Raw genomic sequence first — 15,303 nt, forward strand, 5'->3', positions numbered from 1 at the left:
TATTAAGCATCAGTATACCTTCTCAGCCCAGCCCACTTCTTCTCACCTAATAACCTTTACTCTAGGTTTTATCTCCATGAATTTATTCTTTGTGTTTAGTTCATATTAGTGAGACCATGCAATATTTGTCCTTTTGTGTCTGGTTCATCCATGTTATCATGTGTCCCAATTTCATTTCTTCTTACAGCAGCATAGTATTCCATCCTATGTATATACCACATTTTGTTTATCTATTCATCAATTGAAGAGCTCTTGGGCTTTTTCCATCTTTTGGCAATTATGAACAATGCTGCTATGAACATCAGTGTGTAAATGTCTGTTGGTATCACAGTTTTCATTCGTCTGGATATATTCCTAATAGAGGATTTGCTGATCATATGGCAGTTCTGTATTTAGTTTCCTCAGGAACAGCCAAACTGTTTTCCACAGAGACTGCACCATTTTACATTCCCACCAGCAGTGAAGGAGTGTTCCTATTTCTTCACATCCTCTCTGTTTTTTAATGATGGCCATTTGATGCTGTATGAGATGATACCTCGTTGTTGTTTTGATTTGCAGTTCCCTAATAGCTAGTGATATTGAATATTTTTTCATGTGATTTTTGGCCATTTGTATTTCTTCTTTGGAGAAATGTCTGTTTAAGTCCTTTGCCCATTTTTAAAATTGGATCGCTTGCCTTTTTATTGTTGCGTTGTATGCTCTTTTTATATAGAATGGAAATCAAACCCTTATTGTATATGTGGTTTCCAAATATTTTCTCCCATTAAGTGGGCTGCCTTTTCAGCTTCTCAGCAAAATTCTTTGAATTACAAAAGTGTTTAAGTTTGAGGAGGTCCCATTTATCCATGTTTTCTTTTGTTGCTCAAGCTTTCAGTATATGGTTTAAAAATCTACCTATCACCAGGTCTTGATGTTTCCTGACATTTTCTTCTAGGAGCTTTATGATTGTAGACCTTATTCTTAGGTCTTTGATTCATTTTGAGTTATTTTTATGTAAGGATATCAAGTTTTCCTAGTACGAGTTGTTGAATAGACAACCTAGATGGGTAAGTTGACAACCTTGTCAAAAATCGCTTGACTGTAGATGTGAGGGTCTGTTTCTGAAGCATCAGTTCAGTTCCATTGGTCTATGTGTCTATCTTTACGCCAGCACTATGCTGATTTTAACATTGTAGCCAGGCGAAATGATTTAAAATCTGGAAGTGAGAGTCCTCCAACTTTGTTCTTCCTTTTTAAGATGTTTCTGGCTATCGGTACCCCTTACCCTTCCAAATAAATTTGGTAATTGTTTTTCCCATCTCTTTAAAAAATGCTAGTATAATTTTTACATCAGGATTGCATTAAATCCATATATCAATTTGGGTAGAATTGACATCTTAATGATATTTAGTCTTCCAATCCATGAGCATGGAAGTTTCTTGCATTTATTTAGTTCTTTTTAAAATTTTTAGCAATGTATTGTAGTTTTCTGAATACAAGTCCTTTATGTCCTCGACTGGGATCCTTCTTAAGTATTTGTTTCTCTTAGTCACAATTGTAAATGAATTTTTTTCCTGACTTCCTCCTCAGATTGCACATTACTAGTGGATAGTGAAATTTACATATTAATATTACATCCTGCCATTCTGATGAAATAGTTTATTAGCTCTAGCAGCTTTGTTGTAGATTTTTCAGTGTTTTCTAGGTATAGAATCATATCACCTGGGAATAGCAAAAGTTTTACTTTTCCCTTTCTGATTTGGATGTCTTTTATTTCTTTTTCTTCCCTGATTGCTCTAGCTAGAACCTCAAGCACCATATTGAACAACAGTGGTGATAGTGGGCATACTTATTTTGTTCCTGATCTCAACATGAACATTTTCACTCTTCCACCATTGAGTACAATGTTAGCTGTGGGTTTTTCATTTAGAGCCTTTATTAAGAAACTTTCCTTCAATTCCTATCTTTTGTAGTATTTTTATCATGAATGGATGCTATTCTTGTGTTAAATACCTTTTCTGCATCAATTGATAGGATCATGTGATTTTTCTTCTTTATTAATGTGGTGTATTATGCTGATTGATTTTCTTGAGTTGAACCACCATTTCATGCCTGGTATAAAACCCACTTCATCATGGTAAGTAATTCTTTTAATGTGTTGCTGGATTTGATTAGTAAGTATTTGGTGAGGATTTTTGCATTCATATTCATTATGGAAAAATGGTCTGTATGATTTTGGTTTTATGAGTTTCGTAACATTCCTTCTTGTTTAATTTTTTGGAAGAGCTTTAGAAGGATTGGTATTAAATCTTCTTTGAATGCTTCTTAGAACTCACCTGTGAAATCATCTGGTCCTTCATTTTGGAGAGTTGTTTGATGATTGCTTCCATCTCTTTACTTGTGATTGGCTTGTTGAGGTCTATTTCTTCTAAGGTCAGTGTAGATTGTTCATACGTTCCTAAAGATTTTTCCATTTCATCTACATTGTCTAGTTTACTGGCATACAGGTATTCACAGTATCCTCTGATGATCTTTTTTATTTGTGTGGTCCATAGCAATGCCCCTATTTCATTTTTTATTTTATTTGCATCGTCTCTCTTTTTTTTTCTTTGTCATTCTAGGTAAGGGTAAGTCTATTTTGTTAATCTTCTGGGCTCTCCCGCCGTGGTACCCACCCCCGCGGGGCAGCGGGACTCAGCCCCGCCCACCCGGCGGGCCCCGACCGCTCCCCGGGGACAGTGGTGGTGTCCCAGCGCTGTGGGCCCACGACCGAACCCGGTGCAACGCGGGGACTTGGCCTGGGCGCCGTGGACGCCTTCGCGCGTTTCATCAACCAGACCCAGGGCCGGGACCGGCTCTTCAGAGCCACTCAATACACATGCATGTTGCTTAGATATTTGTTAGAGCCTAAAGCTGGCAAAGAGAAGGTGGTAATGAAGCTCAAGAATCTGGAGTCCAGTGTGAGCACTGGCTGTAAATGGTTCAGACTAGGCAATGTGGTCCATGCTGTCCAGGCGACTCAGCATAGCTTTCATGCCACCGACCTGGTATCCCGCTTATGCCTAACACTAGCCGACCTGAACCGTATGATTTATTTCACCTGTGACACTGTCCTCTGGGTGAGGAGCGTAGGGCTCTCCTCTGGCATCAGGAAAGAGAAATGGCGAATGTGGGCTGCCCGCCACTACTACTATTCTCTCCTGCTGCCCTGGCCAGGGATCTGTATGAAATCTCCCTGCAAATGGAAAAGGTTGCACATGACGGGGCAAAAAGGGAGAAATCAGCCTCCCAGAATCCTCTTGGGTACAATGTGGCTGATGAAGAAACAGACTGGCTTCAGTCCTTTCCCCTTCTCTTATTCCGCCCTCTGAAGACGCACCCTCTCTTGCTCCTCGATGCAGTGAAGAACCTCTGTGATATCCTGAACACTTTGGATCAGCTGGGGATCTGTAAGTCCAATCCTGGCATCATCGGGCTGGGAGGTCTCGTGTCCTCTATGGCAGGCATCATCACTGTGGCATATCCTCAGATGAAGCTGAAGACCCGCTAAGGTGCTTTTAGACTGAGGACTACCACCTGCTTTAAAAGGTTACCTCTTAGTGAAATGGACATTGGCGTTAATCAGAGACCTGTCATACTGTGCTTAAGGACTTGTTCACATGAGCATTTAATGACCTGTGACATGAGCAGAAGTGGGGCCATGAAGGGAGGAGAAAGAGAGTGTGAAGATTTATGTGTATTTTTTGGGGGGAACTGGAGGAATTTCTGACTTTCTGAATAGTTTCCCTTCCTTTAATATTTACTGAGAATCTCTTATGCATATAGTAGAAGCTTAGTGTTTGTCGAATGAATAAAAATTGACAGAGACCCAATCATCAGACTAATAACTAGAGACTTAAAACAGCATGCTCAGATCTATTAGAGACTCCCTTTTTTCTCTGATCAGTTATTCCCCTCCTCCTGCATAGAAGTCAGTGGCAGGATGGAGGGGAGCTGGGCTTGCAGCCTCTTAACTTGCACATCTGTCCTTGCTCTGTCCAGATGCAGAATCAGAAAAGTATCAGGCACCATCATGTTATAGAGAATGACTGTAAGGAGAGACCTTTAAGATACACAGCAACTATGCAAAATCAGAAGTAGACAGAAGGGATTTGAAGTAAACAGAACGTGGACGGCCTAATAAGATAAGGATAACTGAGGCTGAAAAAGTTGAAGTGATTTACATTCAAGACCAGAACCTCATTCCTCTGATTCTCAATCCAATGTTCCTTCCATGACATATCAGAGCCCTCCTGTTTGAGTTGATGTGTAAGACTCCAGAATCCTGTGCTTTTTGCCTCTTAGCCTCCATTGGTCAGTAATTTGCAATCTGGTCTATGAAAATTAAAGCCATAGAGATTTACTGGCTAGATTATTTTGCATCAAATAATATTATAGCATCTATAATGCTAGATTAATTTGCATCAAAATTTACACAGTTAAAAATTTCAGGGTCATCGGAAAGACTTAGCCCCTCGGGACATGGTCCCTGGCCTGGGCTGCCTGGGGGAGGGCACAGCACTGGGCAGGGAGGAGGCGCTGGTGCTCACTGAGGCCACTGAGCCTGGAGGGGCAGAGCGGGCAGCCGGGGTGGCCGGGTGAGTGCCTTGGCCGCGGCGTTGCAGAGGCCGTCCCATTAAACCTACACTCTGCGCGCACACACACAAAAATTTCATGACTACTCCAGGAGTATAGGAGAGCCAGTTTTCTGTGATAAGTAAGACTTTCATATTTATAGGACGGTTGGCAGAGGTAGAAAAGAGCAGTAAGGGATCTGTGAAGAGGACAATGGAATATTGAGTTAATGCCATTTACTCATGTTCCTACTTCCTGACTTGGGTGCTAGGTTCTTATTTGTGATTTCAGATCCTTTTCATGAAGAGAAGTGGGGTGGAGAAATAGGATGCCATCATGTAGGACGCTAATATCAGGCCTACCAGGAATGCCATCTCACTTACCTGAATGGAAATGAGAAAAGAAATGTGCCCTAAATAAATTAAATTTCCCATAAATGTGATTGAGATTCTTCAAAGCTAGGCTCAGGTTCTTGGTTCTCTATTTTTTAAATTATCCACCAAGACAAGGGATTTGCAAAAGAACATTTTGGGAATTTTAAGAGAAATGAAAGATGCCAGATCAGGGCAAATAAAAAGTTAAAGTAACTGTTTTTTTACCTAGTCTAGATCCTCTACTGTAATACAGATTAATTTTGTCTCATAAATTTTTAGACAACAACAACAAAAAATCTTCTGAAAGAACCAGCTTTTTGTTTTGTTAATTTTATTTTTTCCCTTAATTTCATTTATTTCTGCTCTTATCTTTATTATTTCATTCCTTCTGCTTGCTTTGGTAATAATTTGCTATTATTTTTCTAGTTCTTCCAACTGTGTAGTTAGGTCATTGATTTTAGTTCTTCTTTTTCAGTATGTACATTGAGGGCTATAAATTTCCCTCTCAGTACTGCCTTTGCTGCATCCCATGCATTCTGATATGTTGTGTTCCTTTTCATTCATCTTGAGATATTTAATTTCTCTTGTAATTTCTTCTTTTCCCCCTGATTATTTAAGAGTGTGTTGTTCAATCTCCAAATGTTTGTGAATTTTCCCTTTTTCCACCTCTTATTGACTTCCAGCTTTATTCTATTATGATCAGGAAAAGTGCTTTGTATAATTTCAACCTTGTTGAATTTATTGAGATCTCCTTTGTGATCCAACCTATGCTCTATCCTAGAGAAAGATCCATGAGTACTTGAGAAGACTGTATAACCTGCTGTTTTGGGATGCAATGCTCTCTATATGTCTATTAAGTTTAGTCCATTTATCATATTATTCTAGTTCTCTGTCTTTGTTGATACTCTGTCCAGATGTTCTACCTAGTGTTGAGAGTGGTGTATTTAAGTCTTGCACTATTATTGTAGAGACACCTATTTCTTGCCACATATCTGATAAGATTTGTAAGAAAAAATGAAATTGGGACACAAACCATAACATGAAAGAAATTTGGAAACATTATGCTAAGTGAAATAGGCCAGACACAAAAGGACAAATATTGCATGGTCTCACTAATATGAACTAAATATGAAGAATAAGCACATGGAGTTAAAAGCTAGAGTATAGGTTATTAGGAAATAAGAGGATAGCTGAGAAGGTGCAATGATGCTTCATGTATATAGAAATTTTGAATAATTTGATTGTAAAATGTGGAAATGGATAGAGCTGATGGTAACACATTATAGTGATTAGAACTAACACAACTGGTTTATAAATGGGATTGTGGCTGAAAAATGTAGTCTAGGGATGTAGATATCAATTGAAAGAAAGCTAGAGAATAATCCAGGGATTGAATGATATAGTGAACCCAGAGGTGGATGAGAATTTTGGTTAACAGTACAAATATAAGAATGACCTTTTATGAACTAGAGCAAATGTACATCACTTTTGCAAGGTGGTAAGAATGCAGGGAAGCATTTGAAAAAATACTATTAATGCCAAAGATGTACTGTGTTAATAATAGGGGGGTATGGAGAAAATATACCAAATGTATGCTATAGACCATAGTAATGGTAATAGTCTGATGATGTTATCTCATAATCTGAAACAAATATTCTACAACAATGTAGTGCGTTGGTGGAAGGGTGTTGTATGGGAACTCCACACATGTGCATGAATGTTTTGTAAAGTCACAGCCTGTCTAATGAAAATATATTTAAAAAAATAGTCACCTCAACAAATGGTGCTCCAAAAAGAGGATATTCATATCCAAAAGAAAGGAAGAGGACCCCTTTCTCACAACATATATACAAAAATCAACTCAAAATGTATCAAATACCTAAGCAGAGGAGCTAGAAATATCAAACTCCTGGAAGAAAACATAGGGAAGCATTTTTAGGACCTTGTATTAGGCAGTAGTTTCTTAGACTTTATACTCAAAGCACAAGCGATGAAAGAAAAAATGATAAATGGGACTTCTTCAAAATTAAAAACTTTTATGTGTCAAAGGAATTTGTCACAAAAGTGGGGAAAAACCCTACTCAATGGGAGATAATATTTGGAAACAACATATCCAATAAAGGTTTAATATCTAGAATATATACAGAAATCCTACAACAGGAGAATAAAAAGATAAACAGCCCAATTAAAAAATGGGCAAAAGACTTGAGTAGACATTTCTCCAAAAAGAATACACAAATGGTGAAAAAGACCCATGAAAACATGCTCAATATCAGTGGCTATTAGGAAAATGCAAATCAAAACCACAATGAAATACCATTTCATACCCACTAGAATGTCTACTATTAAAAAAACAGAAAACCACAAGTGTTGGAGAAGATGTGGAGAAATAGAAACATTCATTACTCCTGGTAATGTAAATTGGTGCAACTGCTGTGGAAGACAGTTTGGCAGTTCTCCAGGAAGCTAAATATAGAATTACTGTTTAACCTGGCAATCCTGCTGCTAAGTACATACCAGGGAGAATTGAAAGCACATACTGGAACAGATACTTGCACACTGATTTTCATAGTGTCATTATTCACAGTTGCAAAGAGATGGAAGCAATCTAATGTCCATCAACCAAAGAATGGATAAACAAAATATACGTTCAGTGGAAGTCTTGATGCATGTGACAACATAGATGAACCTTAAGGACATTATGTTGATTGAAATAAGCCAGATACAAAAGGGCAAATATTATATGATCTCACTGATATGAAATTATTATATTAAGCAGATTTATAGAGTTAGAATCTAGAATATAGGTTACCAGGAGATAGATTGGGATTAAAGAATGGGGAGTGTATGCTTAATTTATATAAACTTTCTATTTAAGTTGATTGTCAATGTTTGGAAACCGATAGTGGTGGTGGTAGCACATTATTGTGAATTTTATTTACAGCACTGATTTATTTAATTGAATGTGCTTAAAAGGAAGAATTTAGGTCATATATGTTATTAGAGTAAAAATTAAAAGATAAAACATAGAACTATACAACACAGTGAACCCTATTGTAGAAGATGGGCTGTAGTTAATAGTATAAAAATGGTCTTCTATGAATTATAACAAATATATGACAGTGATACAAGGTATAAATAATAGGGTATAACATGGGAAAATACACCTCATATAAACTATGGATGATAGTGAAGATTACTATTTTAATAATCTTTCATCAATTGTAACAAAGGTAACTACTGTTAAAAACAGTACAATTATTTTTAAAAAGTGCTATCATCAATTGTAACAAATGTTCTAATGCAAGGTGTTGGTGGTAGAGTGGTATATGTGAATCCCATATTTTAGGCAAAATTGTTCTGTAAACCCACAACTTCTCTAATAAAAGTATTTCAAAAAATTCTAACGTTCTACAGTTTTATGAGACTGGATTTATTTCCTGAAGAGGATGAGATATATTTTATAATTAGTAGCATTGAAATGAATGCCAACACTTTACAGTAAAATCACTTTTCCTAAATATTTTACACATTCTACTGTTATGATCTTCTTCACAACTTTTTTCTTCTTAGACATTATATAAAACTTACTCCAGTCTAAATTTAATGTATTATGGCTTCTGTGGAAGATTTAATTTAGTGAATTTGCTTTTGAAGTAAGAAAATGGATAGTGATAAAAATGACAAAAATGATCAACCCCTGTAAAAACCCAGGGAGGCAACTTGTGTAAGAGACAGATATCATGGTTTAAAGTAGAGAAAGCATCTTTAGAATGGATTCAGCATTCCTTATGCAACAGTTGTATTCTAAAAATTCTATATTGTGAGAAAACAATTAGAGGATTACTAGATTTTCTATTAAAAATAGGATCCTGATATGAGAGGACTCAATTCTAGAACAGAATTGGAATATTTCTGGGTAATAAATTATTCTTAGATTATTAAGTGATGGTCCTAATAAAGTAGTACTTCATGGCCCTGCTCAGATACCAATGTGAGGTGCAGAGAGAAAGTATTGAGCGATAGCATAGAAAACCATTAAACTCTATTTCCGTTCAAACCAATAGCTGTGATGTACTTCCCCTGCAAAATGAACTAGCATGCCCTGGCCTGATTGCCTGCTCAGGAAGAGATTAAATTTAAGAGAATTTGAGGACTGATAATTGAGTCCTTTAATTCTCCCTTGCAGGGTAGGTGGGTGAAGAAGGGAGGAGGGCCAGGAAGCAGTCAGCGTGAATGGTGCATGGGTAAGAGAATTCAGGGAAAGCAAGAGATCCCATTTCTTCTTGCTAGACACTGCTTTGCTTATATGTAATAAATCCTTTTATGTATGCTGCTCTTGTCTTCCCTGTCAGCCACTATAACGTTTTGTTTGGTTTCTGCTTGTATCATTCCGGTTCCTTAGGGTATAATCTGTTCTCCTAGCTGCCTTCAGGATAAGATAAAAATGGTGGTGCTTGATATTCAGATTCTACTGATTTTGGTGTAATTATCTAGGGTCTCCTTGGTTTCTTACCTGCTTTGATCTCTTAGTCAGGACCAGAAAGGAAGGAAAGGGCTTTCTCTGCTGGTCTCCATACCCCGTACTGGTACCAGCTTTTGCACTGTCCCTGCCTGATACCCTGGGTCAGCTCCGGGAGGGATGAGCTCCAATTTGGGGGAATTTGCCTTATGTCTCTAGTGGTGTCAGAATCTTCTTTATTCCCTAGATCAGACTTTTGGAGTGTATCACTTGCTCTGGGAATATAAATTCTGGAAAAGAAGTTTGAGAACAAACTAAAGATCCAGAGGCAAGTATCAGGCTTTGCCTGAAACGGCAAGGTGGTCAAGCATTCAGCATCTCCAGGGCTCTTCTCTCCCCTCCAGTTATGTTCTCTCCCCTCCAGTTGTGTTCTCCAATGGTTCACTGTTCTGCAGGCTGCAACTTCCTTGTCTCCCGCCAATCCATGTTTGCTAACGAGAAACCTGGTCCTGGAATCTGTTCCATTACTAGCAAAGAGCCTGCTAGTGAGGAACCCTACCTGGTCTGCTTATCTGTACTTTCATGCTACTATCCTCTTTTTTATCCCCACTGGCATCTAACTTTTCTTTATGAATAATCTGAGATATTACTTGGTTATCATAAATAACAGTGGATCCAGTTTCTGGGTAACAGTGGCACACATTGATCTTAAGATCTTTCTGTACTAATGGATTAAGTAGTGTATTCATTTCTTCTTGCTGCTGTAAAAAATTAACACAATTTAGTGGCTTAAAACAATACAGATTTATTCTGTTACAGATCTGGAGCTCAGAAGTCCAAAGTCAAATGTACTGACGGGCTTCAGGAGAGAATCCTTTTCTTTGCATTTCCTGCCTTCTAGAGACTGCCTGCATACCTTGGTTTATTTTTTATTTTTTTAAAGATTTATTTTTATTTATTTCTCTCCCCTTCCCCAGTTGTCTAGTCTCTGTGTTCATTCGCTGCGTGTTCTTTTGTCTGCTTCTGTTGTTGTCAGCGGCATGGGAATCTGTTTCTTTTTGTTGTGTCATCTTGTTGTGTCAGCTCTCCATGTGTGCGGCGCCATTCCTGGGCAGGCTGCACTTTCTTTCGCGCTGGGCGCCTCTCCTTATGGGGTGCACTCCTTGAGCGTGGGGCTTGCCTACACAGGGGACACCCCTGCGTGGCACGGCACTCCTTGTGTGCATCAGCACTGTGCATGGGCCAGCTCCACATGGGTCAAGGAGGCCCAGGGTTTGAACTGTAGACCTCCTATGTGGTAGATGGATGTCCTATTCACTGGGCTAAGTCCACAAGCTTTGTGCAGTGGTAGTATCGTAGCCAGTGAGGTTTATCGGAGGCATGATTATTGCTAATTGAAAACTTTTCCCATACCTTGGTTTATGATGACCTCTTTCTATCACTCTAACTCTTGCTCTGTCCTCACATTTTCTACTGTTCACTTTGACCTCCTGTTTCTCTATAATTACATCAGCCCCATGATTTAATCCAAGATAATCTCCTCATCACAAGATCCTTATCTTAATCACATCTGCAAAGTCCCTTTTGCCACATAAGGTGACATTCTTAGGTTCCAGGAATTAGGATGGGAACATCTTTTTTGGGGGAGAGGGGTGCAGCATTATTCAACCTACCACAAGAAGTATTCTGTGTAGATACTTTTTGAACTCAGTGTTTCTCAAAACTGAGCGATGTATGGACCCTTTTTGTAAAGGAATACAATTTTGTAGACCCCCAAGTATTTACTCATTTAACTGATACATAAATACATATAAGCATTAGACTGCTTAAAAACTCATGTTTGTAGCTCTCACACAACTATAAAACTAAACCAGATTTACAAATTAAGTATGGAACAGTCATAAAGCCAATAAAATTAAGTATGTTAATTTAAGGTAACAGATGATGTGGTTTTACCAAAAATGAAAGTGCTATGAAAATATGAGTATGGTATTGACTGTCGGGGTCCATTTCTTCTGAGTGAACATACTTATATTTATTTAAATAGGATGCTCTGACATAATTTGGCTTTTATTTGACTTAAATCCACACTAATTTCATTTCTGTTATTTTTCTCATTTGCCCAAGACAATGACAGTATTACTACTTAGTACCATACAAATACATGCTCTGAATTTGCATAGCAGTACTTGATTAGAAAATGGTAATCCAGAATATATATATGTGTATATATATATATAAATATATATATTTACATAATTTTTTAAAGATTATTTTTTAATTGAAAAACCAATTAAAATTTCCTACTGAGAATTCATTTGAGAAACTCTGCCTTAACCCAAAAGATAAACTTTCATGGTACAGATAACAGGAAGTGTAAGAAGTATTTTTTTTCACTGGAAATACTACTTCATGGTAATCTTTTATCACTTAGCTTTAAACTTTTCCACCTTTGTGAAATACAACAAAGCTCCTTAAAGTGGTAGTTTAGATGGCTGCTTTTTCAGTAGGCCGTGACCATATCTTTGATAGGGAAATAAGATTTTTTTTGCTAAGGACAGGACAAGAGAGAGAAAAAGTAAGAGTGTTGGGGGGGGGGTGATAAGTGAATGAGAGACTATAAATATATAAGAAACCGGGTTTAAGTTATGCTAATGAATTTAGCTATTGTGTTCCATAATCAGCCTGGAATAGATAGAATAGATACACTTTAAGTGCATATGTAGACATAGCGTGGAGAAGGCATGAGTTCCCAGTCCTGGCTGTAGCCACCCTAACACCCACAAACCTGTCATTTCCTTGGTCTTCTCTGTCCACGAGGATTGGTGGGGTGGGATTTCAGAAGCTTCTTCCAAATTAAAATTGTTTTGTTTGCTGGGCTGCATATAGTTCTAACAATATCCCACACTGTCCCTTTTCTCTTCTGGGAAATTCTGATCTTTGATGGGATCAGTGAATGTGATTAGTAATATTTTAGGTGGTGGGACACCTCCATTCTAATCCTGATGAAATTCATTAGTTTATAGTGGTTTTTTATTTTGAAAAAATACAAATTTAATATTTCTATATTTCCACTAATATTTCTTTCCTAATCCTAGGATTAGGCCATAAAGGCTGCTGCTGTCTTTCACACTAGATGTAATGTTAGAGTCTCTTTGTGAGGCAAAATAATTACTTCTAAAATGGAAGAAATATTGTAAAAATCAGCAAGATATATACGTATTATTTTCTTGCACTTAGATTTGGCAGCTAATATATACTCTAAATAACCTGTGTAAGATTCATCAGTCATAATCTCATCAAAATCCTATGTGCTATGCAGAATTACCTCAATTCACCTGAGTTCTCTCACCCTTCCCTTTTCCCTTTTACATCCTAAACTCCAAGTCTAAGGGATATGGCAATTGTTTTTAAAATTTATTTATCCTGATCATTAGTATGTAATTACAACTAAAATACCCTGCTTATGCACAATGTGTAAACATTGAACATTTAGTGAAAGAATATATAAATGAACAAGGGAATAATACTTAAAAAACGGTTTTGATCTTAATTTAAAGGATAGCTTTGAAACTATCATAGGATTTTTTTCTTAAGCTTTTTATTTTGACATAATTTCAAGCTTAAAGGGCAATTGCAAAAATAAAGCACAGTAAGTGTAGCTCAGTGGTTGAGTGCCTGCTTTGCATGTACAAGGACCTCAGTTCAATCCACAGTACCTCCTAAAAACAAAACAAGACAAAACAAACAAACATATGGAGAGGATTATGAGAATATGGCAGAGGTGGCACAGAGTAGGGAGCTCCAGGACACAATTTTTCTACCAGAACAACTATTAAGCAGGCAGAAACTGTCTGGAACAACTATTTTGAAACTCTGGAGGCCAGAAGAACACTACACAGCATCCAGGGAATAGCTAGAGGAAGAGACTGATAAATTAGTGTAAAGAAGAATAAGTCGGTCTCTCCACATGACAGCTACTGGTACCCAAGAACATTCTCATGGTAGGCCACCATGGAGTCCAGTCACAGGCTAGCTGCTGGTGGCAGAAAGGGAATAAAAAAATCCTCTTCCCCAAGACCAGAGGTGGGCACAGCCAATCACTGATCATGTCTTTTGATTAGTGACTTCAGATAGCGGGGGACCTGGCTCTGAGGGCACAATTGTTTCAACCTGCCCGGACAAAGGCCATGGTGGAAAAGACTTAAAGATGCAAAGCTTCCTTAGGGCTATGGGGAACAGTTAGTTGAAAGGCTGCATTTGCTGGGCAAGCCAAGAAAGCCCAGCTTTAGAAGCTGTGAAAGAATCTCTTGGCACCCTTCTGGATCCCTCCCCAGGACACTTTGGATCCAGTCATGGGTCCCTGGCCCTGGTTTGGCTGACTTGGGAAAGTCCTTTCCAGTGTGCCTTTCCTCACAGAATTTGCCATCCAGGCAAAAGCAGCTTGAGACAATGAAAGGAGTATAAGAAACATAGTGGTAGACAATCTGGTGTAAACCCTTGCTGGCTTCAAACACTTGGGTGAGGGAGGTATAAATTCTGGGAAACTCCTCTAGATAGGAGAAATCCAAAACAACAAGCAAAAACCTAAGACAAGACACAAGCCCCAAAAGACAGGAAATACCTGCACATAGCATTCATCTTGGTTAGATGTTGCTGATAGGAGGTCTGAAACTCAAGAAAATCTTGGTCTTATCACCAGCTGGTTGCAAAATTAAGAAACAGAAATTTTAAAATATTTAAAATGTATGGTGTGTAACAGTACAAGAAAAAAAAAAGGCCCATACAAAGGAAAAGGATAAAAATCCAGAAGATATCAATGAAGAAGAAAAGAAATTGGCCATACTGAAGAAAGCTTTTAAACAATGATCTTTAAAATGTTCAAGGTGATGAAGGAAAATATAAAGAACTAAAGGATATTAGCAAAACAATGAATAAATAATATGAGAGTCCTAGGTAAAGAGAAAATTTTAAAAGAAACCAAACAGAACTGATGGAGTTGAAGATCACAACTAAAATGAAAAATACCCAGGAGCGGGAAACGGACTTGGCCCAGTGGTTAGGGCATCCGTCTACCACATGGGAGGTCCACGGTTCAAACCCCGGGCCTCCTTGACCCGTGTGGAGCTGGCCCATGCACAGTGCTGATGCGCACAAGGAGTGCCCTGTCCCACAGGGGTGTCCCCTGCGTAGGGGAGCCCCACGTGCAAGGAGTGCGCCCCGTAAGGAGAGCCGCCCAGCGCGAAAGAAAGTGCAGCCTGCCCAGGAATGGCGCCGCCCACACTTTCCCTGCCGCTGACGACAACAGAAGCTGACAAAGAAACAAGACGCAGCAAATAGACACAGAAAACAGACAACCGAGGGGGGCGGGGGAATAAATAAATAAATCTTAAAAAAAAAAAATACCCAGGAGGGTTTCAAGGGTAAATTGGAGCTGGCAAAAGAATCAATGAACTTGAAGACAAGACACTTGAAATGAGTCAGGTTGAGGAACAAAAAGAATAACGAAATATTAAGAGCAAAACAAGCCTAAGACACTACTGGGAAACCATCAAGTGCAACAATATTCAAAGAAATAATGATGGAGAACTTCCCAAACTTAGCAAAAGATGTGAATATGCACATTCAAAAAGCCCAGAGAACACCAAACAGGATGAACATGAACAAAAATATACCCCATCATATATTGATCATATCTTCAAATGCAAAGGACAAGAAGAACATTCTGAAAACTGCAATGGAAAAGCAACATGTTATGTAAAAGGGAGTCCCAATTAGATTAAATGCCAGACACAAGAAGGCAGTGAATTGAAATACTTAAAGTGCTGAAAGAAATCAACTGCCAATCAAGAATTTCATATCTGGTGAGACTTT

The 15,303-nt window shown here is 38.2% G+C and overlaps 1 non-coding gene and 1 pseudogene across 1 annotated transcript; both read left to right on the plus strand.

Annotated features, from left to right (window-relative positions):
- The first annotated feature begins 1,042 nt into the window (after positions 1–1,042).
- LOC101443672 (peroxisomal membrane protein 11A pseudogene) lies at positions 1,043–3,529 on the plus strand (annotated as a pseudogene).
- Positions 3,530–10,762: 7,233 nt separating this feature from the next.
- On the plus strand, positions 10,763–10,896 carry LOC111760357 (U4 spliceosomal RNA). The gene has a single exon (XR_002794061.2). It is a non-coding gene; the product is annotated as a U4 spliceosomal RNA (small nuclear RNA).
- The last annotated feature ends 4,407 nt before the right edge of the window (positions 10,897–15,303 follow it).

The sequence above is a fragment of the Dasypus novemcinctus genome, chromosome 26 (assembly GCF_030445035.2).
Source record: "Dasypus novemcinctus isolate mDasNov1 chromosome 26, mDasNov1.1.hap2, whole genome shotgun sequence".
Classification (NCBI taxonomy): domain Eukaryota; kingdom Metazoa; phylum Chordata; class Mammalia; order Cingulata; family Dasypodidae; genus Dasypus; species Dasypus novemcinctus.